The sequence below is a fragment of the Pteropus alecto genome, unplaced genomic scaffold, assembly GCF_000325575.1.
Source record: "Pteropus alecto unplaced genomic scaffold, ASM32557v1 scaffold157, whole genome shotgun sequence".
Taxonomy (NCBI): Eukaryota; Metazoa; Chordata; class Mammalia; order Chiroptera; family Pteropodidae; genus Pteropus; species Pteropus alecto.
In genome coordinates, this window is record NW_006440626.1 from 3837512 (window position 1) to 3865442 (window position 27931).

Sequence of the window (27931 nt, forward strand, 5' to 3'; positions counted from 1 at the left end):
TGAAATAATGTAGATAAAGCTCATGGATATTCCACGGATGTTGGTACTGTTTCTCGTTCCTCCTTTTATTCCACTTTTCAAATAAGTGAGTAAACGCTCTTTGAATATAACTTTGTGCTCTTATTAGCATTTCTTAGCCACCTGCCCCAGGGATTGACAGTGGAATTTATTTTTCTTTCCTTATCAATTACAAATGTCATTAGGAATTTATTCTTGTTCGTACTTTGGAATGAGGAAACTTTTTTTTTTTAAAGCAGAATTAAATGGGTGTGCATTAGGCAGCTTTTTGAGATAATTTGGACGGGAAAATTTAAGTTGCTTTCATAGTGGAGTTTTCACCTGGAACATACTTGGCCATGAGAAGAAAGGTTACGCAATCACATTCCTTATCAGATGTTCAGTTAAGTTTATTGTCTCCTAAAACACCTGAGGAAGTCCTCTACTCCCTTCCTTTCAGCCAAAAAGCTGATTGTGGAATAGGAGATGAGTAAATGAAAATTAATCTGACTTGGGCAATTGGAGAATGAGAAGAATGCTAACCCCCAGGCATGTGGGCTTGTTTCAGCTTCCCAGAGAGCTCCTCCGAGGTCATGACCCATTGGTTGTAAGCATAAAAAACAAAACAAAAACTGTAGGTGAAGCCTGGACTCAGTATGGCAATTTAAAGGATTTTAGATTGGTTATGAAATGCAAATATGATTTTCACTGGCCAAAATCAATTTTAGTGTTTGATTTTATTCATCTAAAATTCGTCTTGGTAAAAATCATTATTCTCTTTCAGTCCATTCTCTCCAGAGTAGCGGGAATGTTCCTAAAAACAAACTGAGTCATGTCACTTCTCTGCTTAAAACCCTCGTTTCCAGTCGTTTCCCATTGCACTTAAAATCCAGATTTCTTTCTGTGACCTAAATTGTAAGCATGCTTTATCTATGCTGATCTCACCTGGTGTGGAATCCCTTTCCTCCATCTTCAGTCAGTTACATTATCATTCCTTGGTCTTACTTCATTGTTCACCTCCCCTTACCACCATGTCTAAAAAGTAGATAATTTCTGCCTATAAAGTTCCTTCTATGTTTCCTTGATATCTTGGAGAAGTTTGTAATTAGTTTTCTGCCTGATGGCTTGCTTACTTGTTTTTATCTTCTTATGCTCCAAGATTATAAACTCCACAAAGTCAGAGACCATGTTTTATCCTTTTTGTCTAGCACATACTGGCACATGGTAGGTATTTAATAAATATTTGTCTAATGAATGACAGTTTGATAATTTCAGCTTTATAGGGAAATGGATATTTTAGATCATAAAGGGATAGGCATTTACTTGCTGATCTGACAAGTCTATAACCTGATAAAGGTCAGTGTGGGCAAAAAAGAAATGATTTGTTTCTTTGGATTGAATTTTTCAGAATTAACGTAGATAGTGCCTGGAAAGCTTTTCCTGATTGGTGAGAGTTGGATTAGGTGTTGCTCTTGTGTGGTCTATGACACCATGTGTTTGCCTTTTTTATAAAACAGATTCCCTACTCACTTCTGAAGGAGAGAGAATTTAGTTTATCATTGTATCCTCAGTATTCGGTTTGGTGCCTGGAACATGGTAATTGTGCTCAAAAATATTTGTTCAATGAGAAATAAGTGTTAGAATCAAGATATATCACAATAGATTATGTATGGAGCTCACTGGTCCCAAGTATCACTTTGTTCTTTATTTGTCAAGTTCACCAGATCATGACATAAGTTCAAAACAAAACAAAACAACTTAAGTCTTTATTATGGACTGTTTCAAACACACATGAAGAGAATCGTAAAATGAACCACCACATGGACCTGTCGCCCAACTTCAATAATTATCAACACATAACCAATCTTGTTTAACCTTGCTAACCTCTTCCTCCTCAGTACTTTAAAACAAATCCCAGACATTATATCATTTCATCTGTAAATACTTTAGAAAGGTATAGTCAATTTAAGAACTAGTTAACTCTTGGAAAAACCCAATACAAAAATTCCGTTTGTCTCCTTGAATCTAATTGTAGATGCCAGCTGGTGAATTTCCATGCGCTAAATCACTCCCAAGGCCTGACTCACTATTGAAAGCATATACTCCATTGTAATTGCTGAGATAGCAGCAGTTTGCTGGAATATGTGACCCTATTTACCTGTTGGAAAAGTTGGAAAGCCAACTGTCTCAAACAACATATACAGAACTAAAAGTAAACTATTCATTTTCTCCTTTAAACTGCCCCCGCCCAGTTCCAGGACTTATTTGACAGCAGCTCTGCTCTTTTAGTTGCTCTGGTCAAATCTTTGGACTCTTACTCTTTCTCTCATACCCCATATCCAGTCTGCCAGGAAAACTTACAGGATCTACCTTTAAAATACATCCAAAATCAACTACTTTCACCATCTCTGCTGCTACCACTGGCCTCTGTCCTCTCATGCCTGGATTATTGTACCTCCTAACTGATCTCCCATTCTTTCCTTTATTCTCAGCACAGCAGCCTGAATCTTTTTTTATACCTAAGTCAGATCATGTCACTCTTCTGTTTAAAAACAGTCACTCCCCATTCCACTCCGAGTAAAACCTGTGAGGCCTTATATTATCTGGTCTTCTCTTAGCCTGTGTGACCTCACCTACGTATTCCCCTTGCTCACTCTGCTGCTGCCACACTAGCTTTCTTGCTGTTCCTTGAACATGATAGTCCTGCTTCTGCTTTGGCTTTTCCTTTTGTCTGGAATGCTCTTCTTGTAGATATCTGCCTGGCTAACTTTCTCATGACTGTCAAATCTTTAATCCAGTGTCACTTTCTCAGTGAGGCTACCCTAATCATCTTACTAAAAAATTATAACTCTTCCTCCCCCAATACTGATACCCTTTATTCTGACCTACTTTTTCTAAAACATTATACTTTAAGATCTATATGGTTTATTTACTATATTATTATTTACCCCTCGCCATTAGAATTTAAACTGTATGAGGGCAGGGATCTGTGTCTTGATCACTGATTTATCTCATGCACCTATAGGCCTGGCACATACTAGGCCTTCACTAAATAATTGTTGAATTGTGAGCCACTGAACTGTTTCTTTTGCTTAAATCCTTGCTTTTGAGGTACTTAGAGTCAGTACCAACAAAGCAATTTGTATATTTGAGTATATCACCAGTAACATCTTTTCATGGTCATTCTGCAAGATAGGTGGTATTATCCAAGTATTTTTTGGGTGAGGAAACTGAGGCTCAGAGAAGCTAAGTAACTTAGCTCATGATCATATGGTTAATAAAGGTAGGAGCTGAGATATAAATCCAGATCTGACTCCAAAGCAAACACCTTTTCTCTGCTGCCATCTTTTCTCCTTAAACCATTCATTCATCAAATGTTTATTAAGTGCCTACCATGTTCTAGGCACTGTTGGCAGCTGAATAACAATTTATCGTGGGTTACTAATAAAAGTATTTTTAATTTTATCATCTTTGTTGTGTTCTTGAGACGTGAGAACTTTAATGTATATATTTATCTGTAAGCTCTGCCTAAATGCAGGTAGGCTTAGACACAAAAATTCCGATGGTGTAGCATATGATCTCACTTATATGTGGACTCTAACAAACAAAATAAATGAGCAAACAAAATGAAAAGAGACTCAATATAAAGAACAAACTAGTGATTGCCAGATGGGAGCAGAGGTTGTGGGGCTGAGTGAAAAAGGTGAAGGGATTAAGAAGTACAAATTGGTAGTTACAACATAGTCACAGGGATGTGAAGTACAGCATAGGGAATAGAGTCAATATCGTAATAACTATATAGTGCCAGATGGGTACTAGACTAATTGGGGTTCACTTTGTAAATGATATAAATGTCTAACCACTGTGCTGATATATAACTGAAACTAATATAAAAAATTTTGAATGTCAACTCTTGATTGAAAAATTAAAATTAAAAAAAAAAAAAAATGCCGATGGTAAACTTTGGTTATCCAAAGACCAGCTTTCTGTTATTTTCAAGCATCCAAAAGAGTGCTAAACCCAAAACCAAGAAAAAGAAAAGTGCCTTAGATTGTCAAGAAAGAACTTTTGAGCATTATTGACAATTCCCGAGACGACTTAAAGCGCCAAAAATGCTGTGAGTAGTAGTTGGTTCTTCTGGAAGTTGAAGATGTTGATTAAACTAGCAGTGGCTGGTTATAAATAGATTAGTGTTATTTGAGGAGAAAGCCAAAAAGCATAGGTGAAAGGAAATGTTAGAAAAGCAGAAGAGGCAGAGTGAAGTACAGTAGTAGTCATAGCAGACAAGATTTGAAATGACTAGTGCACTGAACGAATGGTAGATTCTTGAGAACCGTGATGAAGAGGTGGAGGTGGACCAGTGCCATGGGAACACCTCCAAATACAAAATGCTTTGAAGCCACAGACATAAGAATCCTCTCTTTTGAATGCAAATGAAAACCACATGAGATATCACTTCACACTTATTAGGATGGCCATTATCAAAAAAACTTGAGGAGGAGAAACTGGAACCCTTGTATATCACTGGTATAAAACAGCTTTGTAGTTCCTCAAAAAGTTAAACACGGAATTGCCATAGGATCCAGCAATTCCACTTCTAAGAATATACTCAAAAGAATTGGAAGAAGAGACTTACATAGATACTTGTGCACCAGTGTTCACGGTAGCATTATTCACAATAGCCAAAAGGTGGAAAATACCCAAGTGTCCCACCACTGCTAAATGGATAAACAAAATGTGGTATATGTGCCCGCTTCGGTAGCATGTAAATAAAATGTGGTATACACATACAATAAAATATTATTCAGCCTTAAAACGGAAAAGAATTTTGATACATGCCTCAGCATGAATGAACTTTGAAAACATTATGCTAAGTGAAAGAAGTTAGAAATAAAAGGACAAATATTGTGTGATTCCACTTAAAGTATTAGAATAGGCAAATTCATAGAAAGTAGAATAGATGTTACTGGGAGCTGAGGTGGGGAGAGGAAATGGGGGATTGCTGTCTAATAGGTACAGAGTTTCTATTTGGGATGATGAAAAAGTTTTGGAAGTGGATAGTGGTGGTTCCACACGTTGTGAATACACTTAGTGCCATGGAATGGTATACTTAAAAATGCTTAAAATGGTTGTTGCAAACAAGGAAAGCGGCTACCAAACACCCTTGAACACGTTTGTGTCCTTTCACAGTGCCAGGTTTATTGAGTGGACCCATCTCATAAACCAGTCAGGTAGGTAGGTACTCATGCAGGTTGACAGGCAACCCACAGAGAGGGGAAGTACACAGTGCCATGCGGCAGAGTGAAGGGATGGATGCTAGCTCGTCTTAGTGTCTCTGCAGTGAGCTCTGTTGACTGGCAGCACGGACAGCTGCATGTAGGTCCCAAGCCAGTGGCTATGATGGGCAGGAAGTCCGAGTTTTCGGCTCTTAGTGCACACGTCTGTGATGCTCTGGCGTCAGGCTTGAGCATTGTTGGTCTAAGGTGTTCAGCTTATATGGACCTTACAAGGTGGGATCCTTATGCTTATTGGCTCCTGAAGCTGGGGGCTTATTCAAGGCAGTCATGGCCGATTTTTCTGAGCTTCCACTTAACACCCTAAGGGTGTTCCCATTATGTGCCAATTGACATTACTGTCATGGCTCCCATGGAATCCATTTTGTAAAGTCTAAAAAGTCCTCATTTCTTTGTTTTATACAGTGGCGAATTTTATATAATATATATTTTACTCCTCTTCCCTCCTCACACACCAAAGAACTCTCTTTTTTGTGTAGCTGTGTATGCCTGTGAGAGTTTATATAGGGAGGGCACAAATGTGCCTTCCCATATTGAAGGCAAGTCTCCTGTGCAATTGCTCAGATTTCTGTGATGGTGATGATGTGCTCTCTCGTAGTGCAATAAAGAGCTACATCATTCACCTCCTTCTTCTGCAGCCACATTTGTAAGTATAGGAGAGTGATTCATCCATTAAGAAAACATTAAATTACAAGAAACTTGAAATCATATGATAGAGACCTACTTTTCACTATACACTTTTAAAAAAAAGTTATTTAAATTAGTTTCAGGTATATAGTACATTGGTTAGACATCTATATAGTTCATAAGATGATTCCCCCAATTGTTCCCTCCCTCCCCTGGCCCTTCACCTAGCCATCATTAATGCTAACTGCATCCCTCTGCTGTGCCCCCCATCCTCGTGACCAACTGCCAACTACTAATTTGTACTTCTTTAATCTTTCACCCTATTCTCCCAGGCCCCCAACCCCACTCCCCTCTGTCCATCACCAAATTGTCCACTATATTTGTGAGTGTTTTTGATTAGTTTGTTCTTTTCGTTCCTTAGGTTCTGCATATAAATGAAATCATATGGTATTTATCTTTCTCTGTCTGACTTATTTCACTCTGCATAATAATCTCTAGGCCGTCCATGTGGTTGCAAATGGTAGGATTTCATTTTTTTGTAATGGCTGAGTAATATTCCATTACATATATGAACCGTAAGTTCTTTATCCAATCATCTGTTGATGGGCATTTAGGTTGCTTCCATAACTTGGCTATTGTAAATTGTGCTGCCATGAATATTGGAGTGCATAGATCTTTATAAATTATTGTTTTGATTTTCTTTGGATAAATACCCAGAAGTGCAATTGCTGGGTCAAAAGGTATATCCATTTTTAATTTTTTGAGAAACCTCCATACTGTTTTCCATAGTGGCTATATCATTTTGCAATCCCACCAACAATGTATGAGGGTTCCCTTTTCTCTGCATCCTGGCCAACACTTATTTGATTTATTGATGATAGCCATTCTGACAGGTGTGAGGTGATATCTCTTTTTTTTTTTTTTTTTTAAGATGAGGCAATCCTTGGTTGACCTCACAGATTGCAAGGACCTTGTCAGTTTACAATCCCTAATTTTTTTATTTTTTATTTTTTACACCTACAGCACCTGGTCTTCCTAAGTGGTCTCCCATCCAAGTACTAACCAGATCCGACCCTGCTTAGCTTCTGAGATCAGATGGGATTGGGCTTGTTCAGGGTGGCATGGCTGTAAACTCATTGTGGTTTTAATTTGCATTTCTCTGATGGTTAGGGACCTTGAGCATCTTTACATGTCTATTAGCTAGCCATCTGTATTTCCTCTTTGGAGAAGTATCTGTTCAGGTCTTATGCCCATTTTTTAATTGGATTGTTTGTTTTTTTGTTGTTGAGTTGTGTAAGTTCTTTATATATTTTGGATATTAACCCCTTATCATTAGCGAGTATCTTCTCCCAAACACTCGGTTGTCTTTTTGTTTTGTTGATGGTTTCCTTTGCTGTACAAAAACTTTTTAGTTTGATGTAGTCTCGTTTATTTTTTCTTTTGTTTCCCTTGCCTGAGGAGATATATCTGAAAAGAAATTCCCGTTAGTAATATCAGAGAGAATACTGAACTATACACCTTTTTACTGTTTGATTTTTTTAAAACCATGGTTATGTATTACCTATTTTGAAAATTTGAAGTAGTTTATTATAAGAAAAAGCAAGGAATAATTGAAAATGTTCATTTTATTCTGTTTAAGAAAATGGGAATGTACACATTTAAGACTTGCTTCAGTGGTAATTCAAGTCAGGTTTGAGGTCTAAAGAGCTGCCTCTCTTATTTAGAACACTGATTGACAAATGAGCTGCTTCTGCTGCTGTTCTACTTAACTAGAGGCTTTGCTGTGGTTTGCTTTCCACTCATCTCTGAAAATAACAACTTTCCAGTGTTAGGAGAATTACATAAGAGAATAGATGTTCAATTACTTGAAAACTATAAAGTGGACTTTGCTTTGCAGTTTGAAAAAGTGATAGCTATATCTGCCTGTCTGGAGCTATGACATCTGAGTTTTAATACACAGTGAAATGGGAGATGCTTCCATGGCTGTTATGGAGTACTGGCCAAGGAGGGCAATACTGAGAACTTTGATAGAGTTTGAAACTCATGAGTGGAAGGAAGGTTTGAGATACTAGATTTTTTATGTTCTAATGCTTAACCAAGCATGTTAGGTTGAATTAGGTTGAATGCTGCAGCCGAGTTGACCAGCAGGGCTACGCGTGTGTACCTTATTCCCTCCTTTCCTCTAGTATATATGGTATTGTTTTCTTTCTCCCCTTGTTATCTTAATCAAATGTTATGTGTAGTATTCTTTAAAATTTCTGTGCAAGTTAAACTGATAATCGGAAAGGAAAGGCTTTTGTTGAGTGTGGAAGGCAGCAGAGTATTATTGCTCCTTGCAGGTTTCCAGTCTCTCTTAGAGGAGGTTATAGACAGGTTTGGGAACACTGTGGTCTTTGACTTTCCTTTTGAGACTCTCTAATAGCTCCAGCCAGAGCCACCACTTTGAGGGGGCTACATGGACTGACATTCCTGACTCCTCTCCTTTCTCCAGGGGACCCAGACCACTTAATGCTATCTTTCTGGAAATGAAAGAAAGAGCAAATAAAGGAATCAGGCAAAATGAGATTAAGATTTTTCTAGTAGGTGTTCAGTTTGAGGAGGTACGTAACCATACCCTGTTGAGGCTGATTGCTTAAAAACCACAGTTCATTCATTCATTCAATTGGGAATTGTTTTTTCTCCTCCTTTTTTATTATCAGAGTCAAACCTTTATATTGATTTCCTTTTTCTCCTTTAATTCTATTTTTTGTTACTTTTATCCTTTCCATCTCTTCCCCAGCTTAAAATGAGACAATAGCATTCTTTCAGAAATGCTTATTCGAAAGGAGACCCTGAATTAAAAGAAATTGCTTCGTGTGTGTGTGTGCGTGTGTGTGAAGTTAATTTTTTTAGAGGATAAGGATAATGTCATCTTAGATTGTTAAAATTATTCCCATCCTTTTGGGAATGTAAGAAAAACTTTTTAAAGCTAAACTTCCAGCAAAGATTCTATATTTTCAAAAACATTGAAAATAACTGGCATAATTTTCTACTGCTCAAGTTTTTAAGAGACAGCATTTCTAAATCTTCAGAGAAAATGTATCTAATTGTAAAATTCTTTTTAGTTAGGGAATGAATGTAGGTATTAAAACTTCTGTAATTTTTAAAACATTTTCTGTCTCAATAAAAAGCAGTGTGTTTAGTAGTATATACTAGAATAAGCACAATGGATTAGTAATCAGATTTTGGCCCAGTGTTTCTGTTATCACCATCGAACTCTTTCTGCAATGTTTCCCAACTGAAAATGAAGGGATTGGTTGTGTGAGCTTCCAAGGTTTATAAAAATTTAGTCATTCCAGGTTTTATTGGCATTTCTCTAAAAGCCAGCAAAATAAAAGATTAAAAGAACTTTGCTTATAAGATTATTCACATAAAAATATAATTCATTTCAATATAAAGTAAGCTAGACTTGGATTCTAAATGGGTTTAGTCAGTGGATGACTAAAACAACCTTTTTATAAGACGGTCTCATGCGAAAATCAGTTTCAAAATACATTCTCTGACAACTTTAACTAAAAATCCAGGATCTCATTTTGAGATTAATAATTGTAAGAAATCTATCATTAGCTTGTATCTTATTGCTGTTCAGATATTTTAAAAAAGTAACTCATTATTTAGGATTTGGCTTTTTTTGTTGTTATGGCTTGCATTGAAATACTCTTGCTTAAGTCATTCTACCGTGACTAAGTTCCTTTTCCTGAGAATAAAGGATTGAGCTCATACCTTTGCATAATGATCTAGAGTATTTTAAGCATGTTCGAACCTGGCTGACTCGATTAATATAGCACGTTAGAACATTTTTTAAGTTCCATGCCACAAATTGTGCTTTAAATGAACATGGGCATGTATAAAATTAATACTTAAGCCTCGAAAAGCACAGACATTGAAATGCCCGTTGCCCTGGGTGACATTTTCAGGGAGGCTCTTGCTTGTCTCTCCTTTAAGCAGTGCCAAGAGCAGAGTCAGAAGAGGGTTTGCTCCTTTGGCACTCTGCTACCTTCTGCTTTCAGCAAGGAAAAAGGCTGCTGTTTTACTTCTTAAACTCCTACCGTATGGAAAGTTTCTATAAATAAACCTTGGATTTATGATTGGATTTCTAAATTTGTAACCTTAACGATCCATGACTAAAAGCCAAGATAAATACCTACTTAAACATACATATTGCATACAGAGCTGTGGTATCATTTCAGTGAGAAAGGTCACCAATATAATACCTAAATTATCAATTCAGTAAATTTCTCCTGCCTGAATTGCAATGGGTGAGAACCTTGGTGTCAAGCAAAACCTAGTCAGCTGGTAGTTTTTAGTGAATCTACTTTGATTTTTGGGGGGCATTAATTGTTGTAATTATATAGCAGACATATTCATGAAAATGTAAAATTGCATTAGATTTTGATAAACCGAATTGTTTAAATGTACTAAAGGAGCCGACTTTTTAGAAGAATCCTATCGTTATTTTGTAAATTTGAGCCAGCTGTTATGTGCCAGGTGCTGTGCTAGGTTTTGGGGGATATCAAGTTGTATAAAAGATTTTTCCTGTTCAGACAAGTAGAGAAAGAAAAAGGAAACCTGAGGACAATAAAATATTTTACCACTCTAATGGAGAAATGGACAAATGCCATGTGAATGTGGTGGAGAAGCACTGAGTAGATTAACTCTGGGGAATTGGAAAAGGCTTTAGAAAGACGTTTCAGTTGGATCTTAAATAATAATGAGAATTACTTAAAACAGTGACTGTACTTTATTGAGTGCTTACGGCATACAAGGATTAATGTTACCCACCAGGGAAAAGGGGAAGAACATTCCAGGCAGTAATAGAAACGCTGGGACTATCAAAGATTGTATGTCCTAGAAGTAAGGAGTTTGGTATGGCTAATCGGGAGAGGGAGGGAGACCGGTGGCCAGGACAAAGGCTAGTCAAAGTGGATGGGATGAGACTGTAAAGGGCCTCAGTCCCCCATGTCCCTGCCACAACATGTTTTTGTTCTTGTTTCCTTGCCTGAAGAGCCTTTCTCCTTGTTTTGCTTGTGTAACCTATTTTTAAAGGTTCAGGTTTAGGGCACCTCTTATGTGAAGCTTTCCTCTCCTTTTCCCAAAGGTTAGTGATTTTTTTAACTGAATGATTGCATAAAAAAAGTGTACCTCATAATATAGGGCATTCCATTTCTTGAACCATTTCTTGTAGTTTAGTCTGATCTCCCCAACTAGTTTTTCAACTCCTCAAGGGCAGAAAATGAATCCTCTTTAGCACCAGGTATTGTGGGGACTCAAGAAATGCATGAGTGGATGAACACGGAACACATACCAAATTGAGACAGTCCAGCTACAATGTTTGAGATTGTCTACATTTATTTAACACCAGCAAGAACAATTTTCAGAGATATAGGTCAGTTGTCATTTGAATGTAAAATGAGTTAATAAGAGTATCTCATAGGATTATTGTGAGGATTAAATTAATTAGCACATTTAAGCATTTAGAACAGTGCCTAGCATATAGCAAGTGTTACCTATTATTTAACTCTACCTTTCTGGGCCTTTTTGCCAGTCACAGAGCTCACCTACTGTGGTGGGCATGAGAGGATAGAAAGATAAGAAATAAGAAATAGCTTCTTATTTGGAAACCAAATACCCTTTAGGAACTGGAAGAACTGCTTCTATTGCATGAACTTTTATTTTTCTGTTTGTGTTTTAGTGATCGAAGGGTATGGTTGGCATGGAATTGAATTTCATCTGTCTGAGGGAATTGTAAACAAGGTAGGTCCCAGGTTTATTCACTCTTTCGTGCCTAAGGTATTTGTTAGTATTTTTAGTTCTACTGAACTAGAATAGATCAGATTTGATTATTGTTTAAGGAAATACTCTTCATGGCCCCATGGTTTATCTAATATTGTGAACTACGTCTAGTATCTTGTTGGAATATATTAAATACCAAAGATATGGCACAACCAATTTTAAATTTTGGTGGTCATAGAACAGAACCAGCATGCCGTGTCTCCAGCAAGTGGTAAATCCTGCCATGTCCAGCGCGGCTCTGGAGAATGTACCTGAGTGGGGACAGTGGGAGATGAAGAAAAGGAAGAAGACAGAAAGCTGGGATCAGGAGATCCACTGTCCACTGATGGTGGAGCAGTGGTGTAGTTTTATTTTTGCAAGCTGCTTTCATACAAGAGCATAGATTGCTGGCAAAGATAAGATTATCTTCACCCAACCCACACCCTGCTATGATCTTTTGCCATTCCCTCTGCTCACCCTGCCTCGGAGCAGCACCGCATTGTTCCCCCATCAGTTCGTACTTTTCCATTCTTAGGAGGGTTCCTTGAGGCAAGACAACCTTTGGTTGACCTCACAGATTGCAAGGACCTTGTCAGCTTACAGTCCGCTCTCCACACCAGGACTTCACACGCGCACATAGACACACCAGGATCCAGTCCTGAGAGGGTGGAGGTTCTTCCGTTGGAGCCATTATGTAAAGCAACTTGGGATAGTAGGAAGTGACAGGCTAGCTAATTCTTCTGGTCACTTGAAAAGTCAATAGCTTCTGTGAATGGTAAGCAACAAAGGACTTGTCTTGGCAGTAGCCAGGCCAGCACTGACAACTATAAATCTTATTACTGATGACAGAGTCTGTCCATCTGTAACCACAAGAGTTGAATTTGACACAACATGCTGTGTTCCTATCTTAAGCTCTGGAGCCTGAACAAAAGTACACCAGATATGGCTTTGGCTCATATATCTATCTTGAGTCAGATGCCCACAGAAAGAGCTGTATAGATGGTAGCTTCACAAACCTATTTCTGTCAGGACATTTCCTGTGAAAGTGAGGGCTAATGCGAGCACATGGAGCTCTAGTCTTCCATGATCTTAGGTGCGTGGAGACTCCATTGCTTGGTGGTGCAGGAAACTTAGATCACTTGGAGAGTTGAACTTGATAGCCAAGAAAACAATGACAGCCCCCAATCAGGAATTCTTTGAACTTGTGTATGGGGTTCTATGGGTTGATGACAATCTTTGGACTCTTGCTGCATCTGCACTTAGAATAGAATAGGCTTTTGGGATTGGTTTTCGCTGTCACAGAGAACAGGAACTGTTAATACAGTGCTTCAAGGAAAAACAATCGAGCCACTTCCTATAGCAGAAGGAGCATGGTCCTTGGAATTGACAAAGCTTAACGTTTAACTTCTGCAAGTGAATCCCTTCATTACCATCTGGTGGCCTGGGTTTTTAGGGTCTGATCTGGGTGGTAGTCAGGAAATTATCTTCTATTTTGCTGTTTTATATTGGAGGTAGTAACAGGAACTATTTCATGGAAATACTGTATGAATTAACAGAAAGGATAGAAAGGACCTAACATTTATTGAATGCCTACTAAGGGTTAGGCATGGTAAATTTTCACAATATATTCTTTTATTGAAATATATAAAGTTCATTGATGCTGCAAATTTTCGGGTGTAGGTAGATAATATAGCAAATATCACTATCTCGAACTATTTTGACTTATTATAGTCATTTAGAGAAAATAGAATTATATACCGATACAATATTTCTTTTGTGTCTGCTGGAACATTCTTTTAATGGAGAAAGAAAATACCTACATGAGTTAGAATTTTTTGGTTTTGTTTTTATAACTGGGCTTGTTACTGATTTAGCCAAAGGCAGAGAGGAGAGTAGCAGGTCTGAAATTAGAGACAACTGCGCTGTTTTGGGAAGTTGAGACTCTTGACCCAGGGTTTGTTGAAGTTGGTGTAGGGGAGGTCAGAGTAGGTTAGTATTTTCGTGGCTCAAAGCAAATGTGAATTGTTGTTGTTTATAGGTACAGTTTTGCTTGATCTCTGTAGTTACAAATGGCGTAAATAAAATACAGTGCCGCTGTTCTGGGAAACTTCTACAAAAGTCCCTGAACCAATGCAAATTAATTTTCTCCAAAAATACCAAAAAATCCCCCATTTGGATGTTTTGACTGGCTGATGGAATTGACTGTTGTTATCATGCTCGTAAAGAAATTACCTTACATTCTTTTAAAGTAGGAAATTAAGTTGAAATGCTGCTCCTCATTTTACATTTAACTATTTCTACTCTTACGATAATAAGCTTTTGCGGTTTCAGCAAGGTTTACAGAGAGGTTACCCAGAGACGCAATACTGTCCTTTATTGTGCTGAGATGGAAACGTTAATGTTTTTTAATCTATGAAAATTTTATTTTTTTTCCGTCAAGTGAATTACTGTACTTTTCCTCTCGGCTGCGTCCTTTCCTTAGTCAGAGAAATCCTAATAATGTAATTTTCCCATCCTGCTTCAGTGAATGAATAATTGCAGGCATACCTTGTTTTATTGTGCTTCGCATTATTGCACTTCACAGATGTTGTGTGTTTTACAAATTGAAGGCAGGGCCCTCCACCAGCAAAAAGATTATGACTCGCTTTGTTGCAATACTTGCTTGATTGTGGCGGTCCTGAATCCAGCCTGCAGTATCTCTGAGGGATGCCTGCGCCACTTTAAAACAACCCAGCTTTACTGAGGTATAATTAATGTACTGAAAAATCACCTGTTTGAAGTGTACAATTCATTGATATTTTAGTAAATTTGTGGAGTTGTGCAACCATTACTACACTCCAGTGTTAAATATCCAGCACCCCAGAGGATCCCTTGTAAACACTTTTTAACTTTCTTTTAAGTCATCCACAAATCGTGTTAAGTTCTGCATCAAATTTAATCTTCTTCCTACAAAATTTCCTACCCTCTTTTTTATCTATTAGTTTATCTCCCCTTCCCTCCTTTTATATATATTAGTTTCTTATTGCAAGTCAAACATATCACTCTTGTCATTTTTATTCCATTCTTTGCCATGTTATAAAATGTGTAACCTTTCTTGAGAAGAAGGGCTTTAACTTTTATTCAGTTATTTATTTATTTATTTTTTCTGGGAAGACTTTGTAATGCCTTTGGCCTCTCAATAAAAGCTACTTGCATTATTCTTGGTTTCCTGTTTAATTCGTTATTATTTTTAAAGGAAATCATAAATCTGGTTATTTACCTTTGTACAGATTAAAAATTTGTTAATTTGGAGAATTCTGTTCTGTATATAAGTGTTCACATGCTTAGTGAATAAAGTAAATGAATATTCTAGTACACCTGTGCTTTTTAAAGTTTTATTGGTTATCTATTTCAGCATAAATTATTCTAAAACTCAGCAGCTTAAAAAAACAGTAAACATTATCTTGCACAGTTTTTGTGGCTCAAGAATCTGGGAGCATCTTAAGTGAGTGATTCCAGCTCATGAAGTTACATTCATAATGTCTGCTGGGGCTGTGGTCATCTGAAGGCTTGACTGGGGCTGGAGGACTCACTTCCAAAATGGCTTACTGACATGGCTGTTGGCAGAAGGCCTCAGTTCCTTACCGGATGGACTTCTCCAGAGGACTGGTCGAGTGTTATTAGAACATGGCAGCTGGTGTCCTTCTCGAGCCACTGAGCTGAGAGAGTAAGGAGGAAGCTGCAACACTTTTTGTGACCTCATCTCAGAAGTCACATATTGTCACCTCTGCTACATTCTGTTTGTTAGAAAAGAGTCACCAAGTACAGCCCACACTCAAGGGCAAGGGAATTAGTTTCCACCTTTTGAATGGAGGAGTATTAAAGAATTTTGGGGTATAGTTTTAAACTACTACACTTGGTATTTGAATGACTTTGTTTCTGTCCATGAGGGTCCTATAGCTGCTGGCTTTGCCCTTAGTTTCCCATAGCATTTCTTCTGTTTTGTTTTATTGTTCATGTTATCTAGGTTGTGTCTTTCTTTTTGCTAATGGAAGCTTTAACATTTTAGTTAAAATGACCAAATAGGTTATAAATAGAACATATTCTCTAAAAGTTGGATGAACCATCTCCCCAAGTTCACAATAAGCCAGTAAGATGACGAGAGTTTATGGTGTAGTTTATTGGTGGGTTTTAGAATTGGAGAAGTCCTTTTCTGGTACCAGAGACTTCTGTATTTCCCTTCTCAGACAGGTTGTGAAAGAGTAGTCTATACTCGGTGTTGTCACTTCGGCATCTCTTTTAACCTACTGTAGTTGTTCACTGCACATGGGTACTAGCTGGGGTGTGGGGAACATGTGGGGGGCTGAAATTCAGCCTGAGCCCTGCTTATCAAGCTGTGTGCTCACCTAAAGAAAGCACCTCTTTTGAATTTGTGTGTAGGTGCTCTGTGGTCTTAACTGAAGACACCAGTCACTATTTCTTTCATATTTCCAAATCAGCGAACACTTTTTTAATATTAATTGGTTCATCAGATGTTTATTGAGCATCTCTGTGTGCCAGTCACTATGCTAGGACCCTTCTGAAGCAGTTGACATTGTTAAGGATTTTATTTTTCTTGAAACTTTCGTCAGAAGATTGTATTCTTTCCTTTCTTCCCCCTTCCTTTTTGGCTATTGCTTCTTGTTCTCTGCTTAGCTGTTCATTGTGGATATTCCCCATTAGTCTAATCTTAGTCTTAGCCTTTAGCTCTTATCTCTCTCAGCACTCTTTGAGGATCTCTGCATAAAAACCTCTGGTTTTAGCCACTGCTTGTTTGCTATTGATTTATAAGTAATTTTTTCACCCCAGATATCTAATAATCTCTAGACCTAGCAATCCGGCTGCCTTCCAAACATCTCCATTTGGGTGTCCTATAGGTAATTTTAACCTGTCCAAACCTATCTACCTCTCCCTACCCTGCCTCCTCCTATATCTGACGAGTGCAGCATTAATCACTTCTTCATTCATATTACTCATGTTAGAGACCTGGGAAACAGCTTAAACCCACTTAGACCCCTCCTGTTATCACCTTAGTTTAGGTCTATTTATTTAAAAAACAGCTTTATTGAGATATAATTAAAATAGCATACAATTCATGTATTTAAAATTTACTATTCCTTAGTTTTTAGTATATTCATAGAGTTGTACAACCATCACCAAAATCGATTTTAGAAAATTTTCATCACCCCTCAAAGAAACCCCATATAGATATTAGTAGCTGCTTCCTATTCCCTCCTTCACTCAGCCTCTCTCCTCTTCCCCAGCCCTACTATAACCACTAACCTACTTTCTGATTCTATAGGCTTGCCTATTCTTGACATTTCATATAAATTCAATCATATAATATGTGCTCTTTTGTTACTGGCTTCTTTACTTAGCATATTTCCAATGGTTATAGTTTTCAGACAAGTTCTTTCCTGAGTTTAAAATCTCCTACTCCAGCCTTCCTGTGAGTGCCTTGCAACTATACAGCTCTTACTGAGGACTCTGGAGTTAATCTGGATTTGAACCCTGGCTCAACCACTTAATCACTAGGTAATCTTGAACAAGTTATTTAACCTCTCTGTACTTCACTATTCTTCTGTGTAATAAGGAGAATAATAATATCCTCATAAGCATGCTGTAAGGATTAAACAAGCATTTGCCACTGTTTATGGTTACAAGTGTTCAGTAAGTATTATATATTCTTCTCAATTTGATAAAACCTGTCACATATTACTCAGTGACTTTTCTCTTAAATCTGTACACTAGATATGTATAGATAATCATAAATGCACCTGTACACTTTGTTCAAGGAAATAATCTTAGCCATTCTTCTGTAATTCTGTCTATTCCATCCTTTTATCATGAAACTTGAGGGAAATGTAGATTTGCTTTTACCTTAGAATACTTGTAAAATCCATGTTAACCTTTTTTTTTTTTTCCCTCTTAAATGTCTACATTTGCTTCATACCACTTTGAAAATAATACCGAGGGGCTGCTTGTGCCAGGAAAAAGATAATAAATATGCTTTCTGGTTCAGACCATTTGATCTTAACGCTACCTGGAAATGGTGAAATTCAAGGCATAGATAAACTGCTTGACATCTCTGTTCTGAATCGGAGGCCACAAGTCAGTTGATCTAAGGAGAATATCAGCTAAAATTTTCAGTGGTTCTCAATGGGATAGGTACCATATTTCCAGAGGATATTTGGAAAAGTATGGGGGCATTTTTGGTTGTCAGAGTGACAGTGGAAGGGAAGAGAGACACCATTGGTGTTTGGTGGTTAGGGACCAAGGATAACAGTCCGAAACAAAGAATTACCCACCCAAAATGCCAGTAGCATTGCTGTTGAGAGACCGAGTTAATTGAACCTAAAAGCTTGGCTGTTTTATCTCAGTTATTAAAAAAAGGTTATTGCTTAAGGCAGTTAGTTTTTTGAAAGAATCTTTCAGAGCTGTAATATGTAATCTCTGTATTCTTCAAGGAGAATTAGGCCGTAATTTCCCATTTGGGAGAGTATGGTATTTTCCTGGAAATTCTGAAAGCATTGCCATTATGAATGTGCATTGGTGTTGTTTAATCCCTAAAATTAGGGGTAGTTGAATGGTTAGAATGGTTTAGTGGTTAAAGGAAATTGGCATTACATGTTGTTAGTAATCTGTACGTCTCCACGGTTGGTAGAAGTAACATAATTTGTGCCTGGCATCTCAGTGATGCTTGAATACTGCTTGTACTGTTCTTTCTTTTTTTTTTCTTTATAAAGACCAAATGAAGTATTCTTTTGGCAGATCAATAAGATTATATTTGGTATGTAATTAAACTTGTCGTGGCTTGTTTCACTTGAGCCTGATATAGGACTTTGACAAAGATTTTAGGGAAGATAAGTATTCTCAATTTCCTAGGGTACTGTTTTTCAAACTTTTTTGGCTGTGACTCATAATTGGAGACACATTTTATATTAAGACTCAATTATACACATAAGTGTGCAGATATCTGAAACAAAAGTTTCATGAAATAATACTTACCCTTACTATGGTAAGTGGTACAATCTGACACCCCGTGGCTAAACCACCGTCATCTCTCTCAGACTTCTCCAGTAGCCTCCTGATTGCACTCCCTGTTTCCCCGACCCAGCTCTGTTCTTTCTGCTGGCTGAATGATGATTTAAAAATGTTAGTTGGGTTATAATATCCCACTGACTATTACTTTTTGTTCTAAATTTATCCTATGTGATTTTTAAAAGGCTTCTATGATGTTTTAATAAAAATTTAAAAATTAAAAGTCAAAGTAGTAATCATTTACCTTAAATACCTAGAATAAGTTATACCATAGAGCCCTCCCTCTTGCTCAGTAAGCTTTGAGGCCTAAAAAGAGTATTCTCATCCCCGTTTTCTCATTTGTTATCCTCACAGTCCTGCTGTATTCATTTAATTCCAGTGCATTGCCTGGCCCATTTTGTGGATCTACCCATTTCCTTTAGGATGGGCAAAAATGATAATCTGCTCCGGATTCTGCTGTAACTTTTTTTTTTTTGGTAAACCAATGCGAGGAGAGATTTGTCATTTCAGAAGACAAGCTAGTGTGCCGAACCTAACAGCTCAGAATTCTCCACACATATTTCATTGTTTGTTTACAGAAAAGGAATATGGCAGTGCGGAATGCTGAGTTGGGAGTCAGGAGGTCAGAGTTCTCCTGGCTTTGCCACTAATTCATTTGGTTGACAGCGAACAAATTGCTTATAACTCTTCTGAGTGTTAGTTTCTCATCATTTGAAATTATTAGATGCTCTAGGTTTCTTCAAACTCTAGAATATAGCAATTCTACCATCTTTGACGAGGTTTTGAGACAAAGGAAGAGTTTATTTCTCTACTTTGCCATCCTGATTGTCTCCCATCTGTTGTAATCCGAATGCCTAGAAGACAGAAAATAAGTTTTAATCATACTCAATTATTGTGATGGAATAATTCCAGAATTGTGATTATAAAATAGTCTGGACAAATGAAGTACTGTGCAGATGACAATTATATGTGTCACTGTGGGGGCGAAAAATGTAGATAAGTAGTCCCTTCTTGTGCACTTCCTGTGAACTGCTCTGTGGTTACGATTGTACGGTCCACCTAGAGAGCCGTGTGGGCTCTGCTTTACTATGCTTTCTTTGAGTTGCAAGGCTAATTTCTTACAGCATTCTCTTTGTATTATGTTTTGTGCCTTGAGCGTGTGTAATTCGGCAAGAGGTAAAGTTGGGGAATTCATTACTTCGAGGGTTGGAAACCCTCCTCTTTCATCCCAAGGCAGTTTTGCAGGAGAGTTTAGCACCAGAAAAGATAAGGTTACCAAAGTTATGACTGCCCTGCTTGTGAGCTGGGTCCCTGCTGTCACATAGGGAGTTATGGTTTCCTTATAATACATTTTCTTTGTCACTAAACATTGTAGCTCTTTCTCTGAGATGCTAGTGAGCTGCCTGTGACGATATTTGCTTCCAAGTTATTGGGAAGATTGGTGGCCATATGTTAAAAGTTCTGTGAAAAGAGGCAAAACAGGGCTCTGGTGTTTTAATCAGGTAGTTGTTTGGTGGCACTCAGATTCTTCAGGCTCTTTCACAGCCCTATTCGTTAAAGCCTTTTTTGGTAAAAGAGATAAAACATATTCCCTAAAATCTATTATCTGCTTTAGTCCAGTGAGACACTTACCATTGCAGTGCCTAAGCTCATGGTCAGATTGCCATCATCCTTTTTCAAACAAATGTATGTATTGTGTGTCTATATAACATAATGAATTGAGTTTTGGGCAAACATAATTGTAATCTCAAAGGAGCTCATGGTATTCATATGTTGTTAGGTAGGTTTACCCCAATTTGTGAACGAATTGTGTCTTTTCCCAAATGAGTCAAAGTTACACTGCCTTCCATAGTAGAGAGAGCGACAGGGAGGGAGGAAGGAGGGAGAGAGTAATAAAAGCTTTATTTTTTGGCTGAACTGAAGGAAGAGACCTGGGGAAGTTTTTAGACCTGCAGCATTTGACATTGTTGGCCACTCCCTCCGACCTGAAACTTTTCTTCCACTGACATCTATGACATTACTCTTCCTTGGCTTTTTCAACTCTACCTTTCCAGCCATTCTGTATTCTGCTCAGACCTTTTACTGTCTTTCTTTGTGCACCTGGTCTTTTGGTGGTCATTTGTGAATGCTGCCTTGGAAAGGTCACAGTACTCTCTTCAGATGTTCTTTCATACACCTTGAGTCTAAGGAAGGCTATAAACTAATATGATATTGGCAGGTGCTTAGGATGTTGTTTGATAATTTATTATTAATATTTTAAAATAAACATTTACTGTTTATAATAAGAAAGTGTAAATTACCAGATGGAAGCGTGCTTTTGAAGAGCTTCTTGGAGTAGAACTTTTAGAACTGAACAGTGGAGTGAGGGATAGACGATGACAATTTTAGCTACTCACCTTAAATCTTAGAGAAATAATAGCACAAGATATGCATGACTTTACAAGATTTGGAAATTCCTTAGTATTTATCTTTTAAGTAGCAGACTTGGCTCTGGATATTTTTCCTAATAATCTCAGTTTCTTTTCTGTCATTCTTAGAGGAAAGGATGTTCCTGAGGTCTCTTCTGTTTAGTGTAGAGAATGTTCTCTCCTTAGTTTCATTTTTCCCCAAGAAATGATTGAGTTTTTATATTTTAGATTGAGTCTTCAAGTTAGGCTTCCCCTTAGAGCAGTTTTTTTTAGAGGTATGATTGACATATATTAGTTTCAGATGTACAACATAATGATTCTGTATTTGTGTATGTTGCAAAATGATCATCACAGTAAGTCTAACAGCTGTCACCATACTTAGTTATAAATTGTTTTTTCTTGTGACCTAGTAACTTTCAAATATGCAGTATAGTATTATTAAGTATAGTCACCACACTGTACATTACATCTCCAAGAATTATTTGTTTTACAACTGGAAGTTTGAACCTTTTGACCCCTGCACCCATTTCCCCATCCCTTACCCCCTGCCTCTGGCAACTACCAATCTAATTTCTCTGTAGTCCTCTCCGCCTTTTTTTTTTTTTTTTTAAAGATTCCACATATAGCTGAAATCATATGGTATTTGTCTTTCTCAAAAGTGACTTATTTCACTTAGCATAATGCTCTCAAGGTGCATTCATGGTGTCTCAAATAGGAAGAGTTCACTCTTTATGGCTGAATAATATTCCGCTATGTGTATACATATATGTGTATGTATATATATATCTCACATTTTCTTTATTCATGTATTCATCCGTGGACACGTTGACATTTCTATGTCTTGGCTATTGCAAATAGTGCTGCAGTGAACATGGGGGTGCATATATCTTTCTGAGTTAGTGTTTTCATTTTCTTTTGATAAATTCCCAGAAGTAGAATTGCTGGATCACATGGTAGTTCTATTTTGAATTTTTTGAGGAACTTCTAAACTGTTTTTCATGGTGGCTACACCAGTTTATATTTGCACCAATAGTGCAGAGTTTCCCTTTTCTCCAATTACTCATTGTTATTTAGTGTCTTTTTGATAATAGCCATCCTAACATGTGTGAGGTGATATCTAATTGTAGTTCTGATTTGCATTTCCCTGATGATTAGTGATGTTGACCATCTTTTCACATACCTGTTGGCCATCTGTATGTCTTCTTTAGAAAAAAGTCTATTCAGAACCTCTGCCTATGTTTTAATCAAATTTTTTTTTTTGCTATTAAGTTGAATGAGTTTTGTATATATTTTGAATATTAACCGCTTATCAGATATATGATTTGCAATTATTTTCTTCCATTCAGTAGGCTGCCTTTTCATTTTGTTAATGATTTTCTTTGCTTTGCAGAAGCTTTTAGATTGATATAGTTACACTTGTTTATTTTTGCTTGTGTTGACTTTGCTTTTGGTGTCAGATCTAAAAAATCATTGCCAAGACCGATTTCAGGGAGCTTATCATCTATGTTTTCTTCTAGGAGTTTTATGGTTTCAGATCTTACATTCAAGTCTTCAATACATTTTGAGTTAATTTTTGTATATGGTATAAGATGGTGGTCTAGTTTCATTCTTTTGCATATGGCTGTCCAGTTTTCCCAAAACCACTTATTGAAGAGACTATTTTTTTTTTCTCCACTGTGTAAGCTTGGCTCTTTTAGAGCAGTATTTTTTGAACTGGGGTGCGTGGGTAAAGGTAAGTAATGTTATTGAAAAGATCATAAACTCTAAGGAGTTTTTCAGGGTGGTAATACAAAGATATCAGATTTATGTTGAACAGCAATGGCTTTCTTTGTCTCTGCTCTTTTCTGCCTAGCTTTTGAAGGCATGTCAAAGATGGGTAGTATCCTGGAGATGTTTAGAAGTGTTTACATTAATATGTCATGTTTGGGGCCAAGGTGGTGTTTTATTTACGTATTTATCTTTCTGCATTTGGTCATTATCAACAAAATGGTTAATATCTACTGTGTACACAACATTCTTTGGAGTGGAGGAGACTTTCTTTCCCCCACTCCAAAATGAGGTCCTTAAAGTTGAAAACACACTCATGTCTGGAATGTTTGGGCTTCTCAACTGTAGTCTTTCGTTCTGTCTCGTTAATGGTCTTAATGGTGACAGAAAACAAACTTCTTTAGTCAAATGTCATATTGGAGTTTTTTTCTAGTAGACGTTTTATATTTTTAAAGATATACTTAACTTATTGAAGTTTGGGGTATGGTGGTGTGCAAAGAAAATTCGTGTTATCTCCCTCAGTCCCATTTTTGTAATAATCTGAAGTTTAAGCCAAAGCCTGACTTGGAAACATAGTTTCTTTTCTTAAAGGAGTAATCTAAGGGATTCCAGATTTATACCATAATTTAGAATCTCTCATATTTTCCCATTGAAATGTGAGGAAAATAAGTTTATAGTATAAATGGAAAGCTTTTATACTTAAAGATTTATCAGCATTCACCCCAAAGTTACTGAGATCAGTAACTTATCAAAAAAAAGCACCTGGAGTTTTGGTTTTTAAAAATTACATCTATACATGTTGCCAGGGTGCTGTATAAGAATGCTACAAAAGAATATCCCTGGAGTGTATTTAAATTAGAAACATTGCCTAAAAATAGTATTTGTTTAGTTCTTACTCTGTGTCGGCATTGTTATAAGTGCTTCTCATATTATTTCATTTAATCCTCACAGTAATTCTGTAAACATTATTATTCCCATGAAGACTACTAATTAGCCTAAGGTCACACAGCCTTGTAAGTGGTAGTGTAGGTATGTAAAATCAGGTTCTTTGACTGAAATATTCATGCCCTTCATCACCATATAGTCTAATGAAGTCACTATAGATAGTGACTATATCGGATAGTTGAGCTACAGAGATATGCAGGCCATAAAAATGTTTTTGAATCAGAGGTGTGGAGCAATTTCTAACATTTAACATACCATTTTACTTTTCACTGCTACTTGTCTAGAATGCGAGTGATTTTTTAAAAACTGGATGAATTTTCAAGAAGATTATATTTTCCGTTATATGCCTTAAGGTGAATATAATATTTTTGTGGAAAATATCTGGACATATCTCAATATTTTGTATCTAACTCTAGCATTTAAAGTTCACCTTAGAACTTTGACTTACATAGATCTATATGAAGTAGCTAATTAACTTCCACTGAGTACTTGAGCATCTTCTGTATGTAAGGCACTGTATTAGCTGGTTGGGAACAAAATGAGAAGGGAGCTAACATTTACTGAACACCCGTTATATTTCAGATGGTCTTAAATTACTTTATATAGGGAGATATTATCCTCATTTTATAGCACAGGAAACTGAGGCATAGGGCATTTAAGCTCTTGTAACCTAAATGGCAGCACTAGAATTTGAACCGAAGTCTGCCTAACAGAAAAGCCCATGCTCCTTTTCTGACTCACTATGCTGCCTCACATGTAGATAGAGGATTTGTTCCCTATTTCTAGGAGCTTATAGTCTAGTCCAGGAGTTTGCAAAGTGAAGTTTGCAAATGAACTGCTAGGGGTCTTTGATTAATTCTCAGGGAGTCACAAGTTCAAAACTGTTTTTATAATAATACTACAATGTTATTGCTCATTTCACTGTGTTGATACTTGCATGGATGGAAAAGTAATGGTGGGTAAGGCTGCTGGCACCTCAGCATGAATTGAGGGAGTAGCACCAAATTGTACTCAAGAGTCATTGTATTTTTTTCCGCCCACTGTACATTTCTTTTTTGAGATACAGATCCCACATAAAAATCAACTTTTAAACGTTCATAGTTCAGTGGTTTTTAGTATATTCCCTGTATGTGCAGCTTTATCAGTCAATTTTAGAACATTTTTATAACCTCAAAAGAAATCTGTATAATTTAGTTATCACTATCTCCCAGTCTCTCTCCCTACTTTCCAAATAAAGAACCAGTAATTTACTCTGTCTCTATAGTTTTTCTGTCCTGGACTTTCACATGAATGAAATCATATGATTTTATAATATGGATTCCAGTTTCTTCACATCCTTGCTAACACTTGTTATAATCTGACTTTTTGGTTCTAGTTCTCGTGGTGCGTGTGAAGACGTATCCAATCGTGGTTTTATTTCATATTCTCTAATGACTAATGATGTTGAGCATCTTTTCATGTTCTTATTGGCTATTTGTATGCCATCTTTGGAGAAGTATATATTCATATCTTTTACCCATTTTTAAATTGGGTTGTCTTTTTATTGTTGAATTGTAAAAGTTCTTTATTCTAGATATAAATGTCAGATGAATACTTTATAAATATCTTCTCCCATTTTTGCAGGTTTTTATTTTTCCGTCTTGTTAGTATCATTTGATGCACAAAATTTAAAAATTTTGATGGTCTAGTTTATCTATTTTTTCCCTTTGGTTATACCCTAGGTGTATCTAAGAAACTTGTCCAATTGAAGGTCACGAAGATTTGCACCTGTTTTCTCGTAAGAATTTTATATTTTTAATTCTTACATTTAGATCTTTGACCCATTTTGAGTTAATTGCGTGTGTATGTATGTATTTACGGTGTCATGTAGGGAGGTCCAACTTTATTGTTTGCATGTGGATATCTAGTTGTCCCAGTTGCTGAAAATTATTCTTTCCCTCACTGAATTGTCTTGGCATTAATTGTTCATTAGTCTGTTCCAATTAAATTTGGGCGGGGGTAGTATTTTAGGCCACTCTTTGTGGTTCGTTCTGACCCCAGAAGAGGCTATTTTTAGCTGCCTTTTTCCTTGGTTCTTAGTAGTGAGTTATGTGCCCCGCAGTGTAGCTCCTTGCTCCTGATTAAGAGATTTTTTCCGAGAACCTCCTTGGGCCTGAATTTACCCACAGTCTGTGTCAAATAATGTTAGTTCCTTTGGGGAGAGTTTGGAGTTTTCTTTTTTTATGGACTACTTCTCTTTCTGGACAGAATTTCTGAGTCATTACTCTGGACATTGGCCAGGAGGCTAGCTTTTAGTTTTCTGGCTTGCCTCTCCTGGTGTGTAACCTTTGCCATTTGAGCTGGAGAGAACACAGTTAGGGACCCAATATTCTCGGACTGTGCTGCACCTTGGATGGAGCCTCTTTCCTGTGGAAAGGGGCTGGTTGGAGGAAGAGAGCCCATGAGCTCCTGGTCCAGCTCACGAGGAATTTAGCCTCTTCAACTTGGAGTTGTAGATGAGAAATGCTGGTGGCCTGATCCTTCTGGTGATTGATTTTTGATTGGGAGCTGAAGAGAGAAGGAATGCCTTCTTCTTAGCCACTCCCACCTGGAGCGAAGCTTCTATCAAACTTGGCCATGGAGTGGATCATGGCTCAAATGCCACAGATATTCAGTGTTACTGAGTTTTAGTAGGTTTTCTTGAATACTTTATTTTCGCTGTTTGCCTTTAGGATCATATCCAGAGACTTAACATTTTTTAAAATAGTTTTCACTAGCTTTGCTTGTTTTCTAGGGGAGTGTGTCCATGGAGTCCCTCATGTTAGGATCCCAGAGGTGGGACACTATAATTTACATATTAACACTCTGACTGGGATTAATAACAACTTAATTTCAATAGTATACAACAGCTTTGCTTCTGTATAGCTCTGCACCCCTCTGTTTTGCTGTTCCTGTCACAAATTAAATTTTTGTGCATGTGTGCTTATCACCCATATTTAAAATTCTTTATGCAGTTGTCTTTTCATACAGGAGGAAAAAAAAGAAAGATAAATGCATTTATATTGCCCTTTATATTTACTTTTATTGGCGCTCTTTATTTCTTCATATGGATTTTTGTCTTCTCAAGTCAAAGGACTCCTTTTAGTACAGTAAGGCAGGTCTGCTAGCAACAAATTCTTTCAATTTTGTTTTTCTCCTTTTTTTCCCTTCCTTTTTTTAAAGGATAGTTCTGCTTGACATAGAATCCTTGGTTGACAGGCTTTTTTTAATTTCAGAACTTTAAATATGTCATCCCACTGCTTTCTGGCTTCTCTGGTTTCTGATAAGAAATCAGCTGTTAATTGTATTGAGGATCATTTGTACATGATGAGTCACTTTTTCCTTGCTGCTTTCAGGGTTTTCTTTTTGTCTTTTTATAGTTTGATTAGGATGTGTCTAGGTGTGTATCTCTTTTTATTTATCCTACTTGGAGTTCATTGACCTTCTTGGATGTGTAGATTAATGTTTTTCATTAAATTTGAGAAGTTTTCAGCTAGTATTTCTTCAAGTATTTTTTTCTACTTTTTCTTTCCTCTCCTTCTGGTACTCCCACTATGCATATGTTGATATGCTTGGTGGTGTCCTCTAGGTCTCTGAGGGACACTGTCATTTTTCTTCATTCTTTTTTATATCATTTCCTCAGACTGGGTAATCTTGATTGATCCTAAAGTCACTGATTTATTTTTTTTCTTTCTGCCTGCTCAAATTTGCTTGAACCCCTCTAGGAAATATTTGTTGTTCTGCTTTTTCAGAATTTCTGTTTGGTTATTTTTTATAATTTTTATCTTTTTATTGATATTCTCTATTTGGTGAGACGTCATTTAGTTTTTTAGACATGATAACTTTTAGTTCTTTGATTATTTGAAACAGTTTCTTTTAAGATCTTTTAATAGGTGTAAATCCAGAGTCTGGGCTTCTTTAAGGATAGTTTTTTTTTTTTTTTGTCTTAAGCTTGCATTTTCTGCCTTATAATCTGAAGTGGCTGCTCAAGCTCCAGCCATACTA

At 37.0% G+C, this 27931-nt stretch overlaps 1 long non-coding RNA gene and 1 pseudogene across 1 annotated transcript in view; one reads left to right on the forward strand and one right to left on the reverse strand.

The window, feature by feature from the left end:
• The window catches only part of LOC107196055, a 62529-nt gene that overhangs the window by 22207 nt on the left and 12391 nt on the right, over positions 1-27931 (forward strand). The window contains exons 2-3 of the long non-coding RNA XR_001517368.2: positions 11650-11711; positions 25630-25685. This is a non-coding gene — a long non-coding RNA (uncharacterized LOC107196055). The remainder of the gene's footprint in view (positions 1-11649; positions 11712-25629; positions 25686-27931) is intronic.
• Positions 6933-7051, reverse strand: LOC112484277 (annotated as a pseudogene).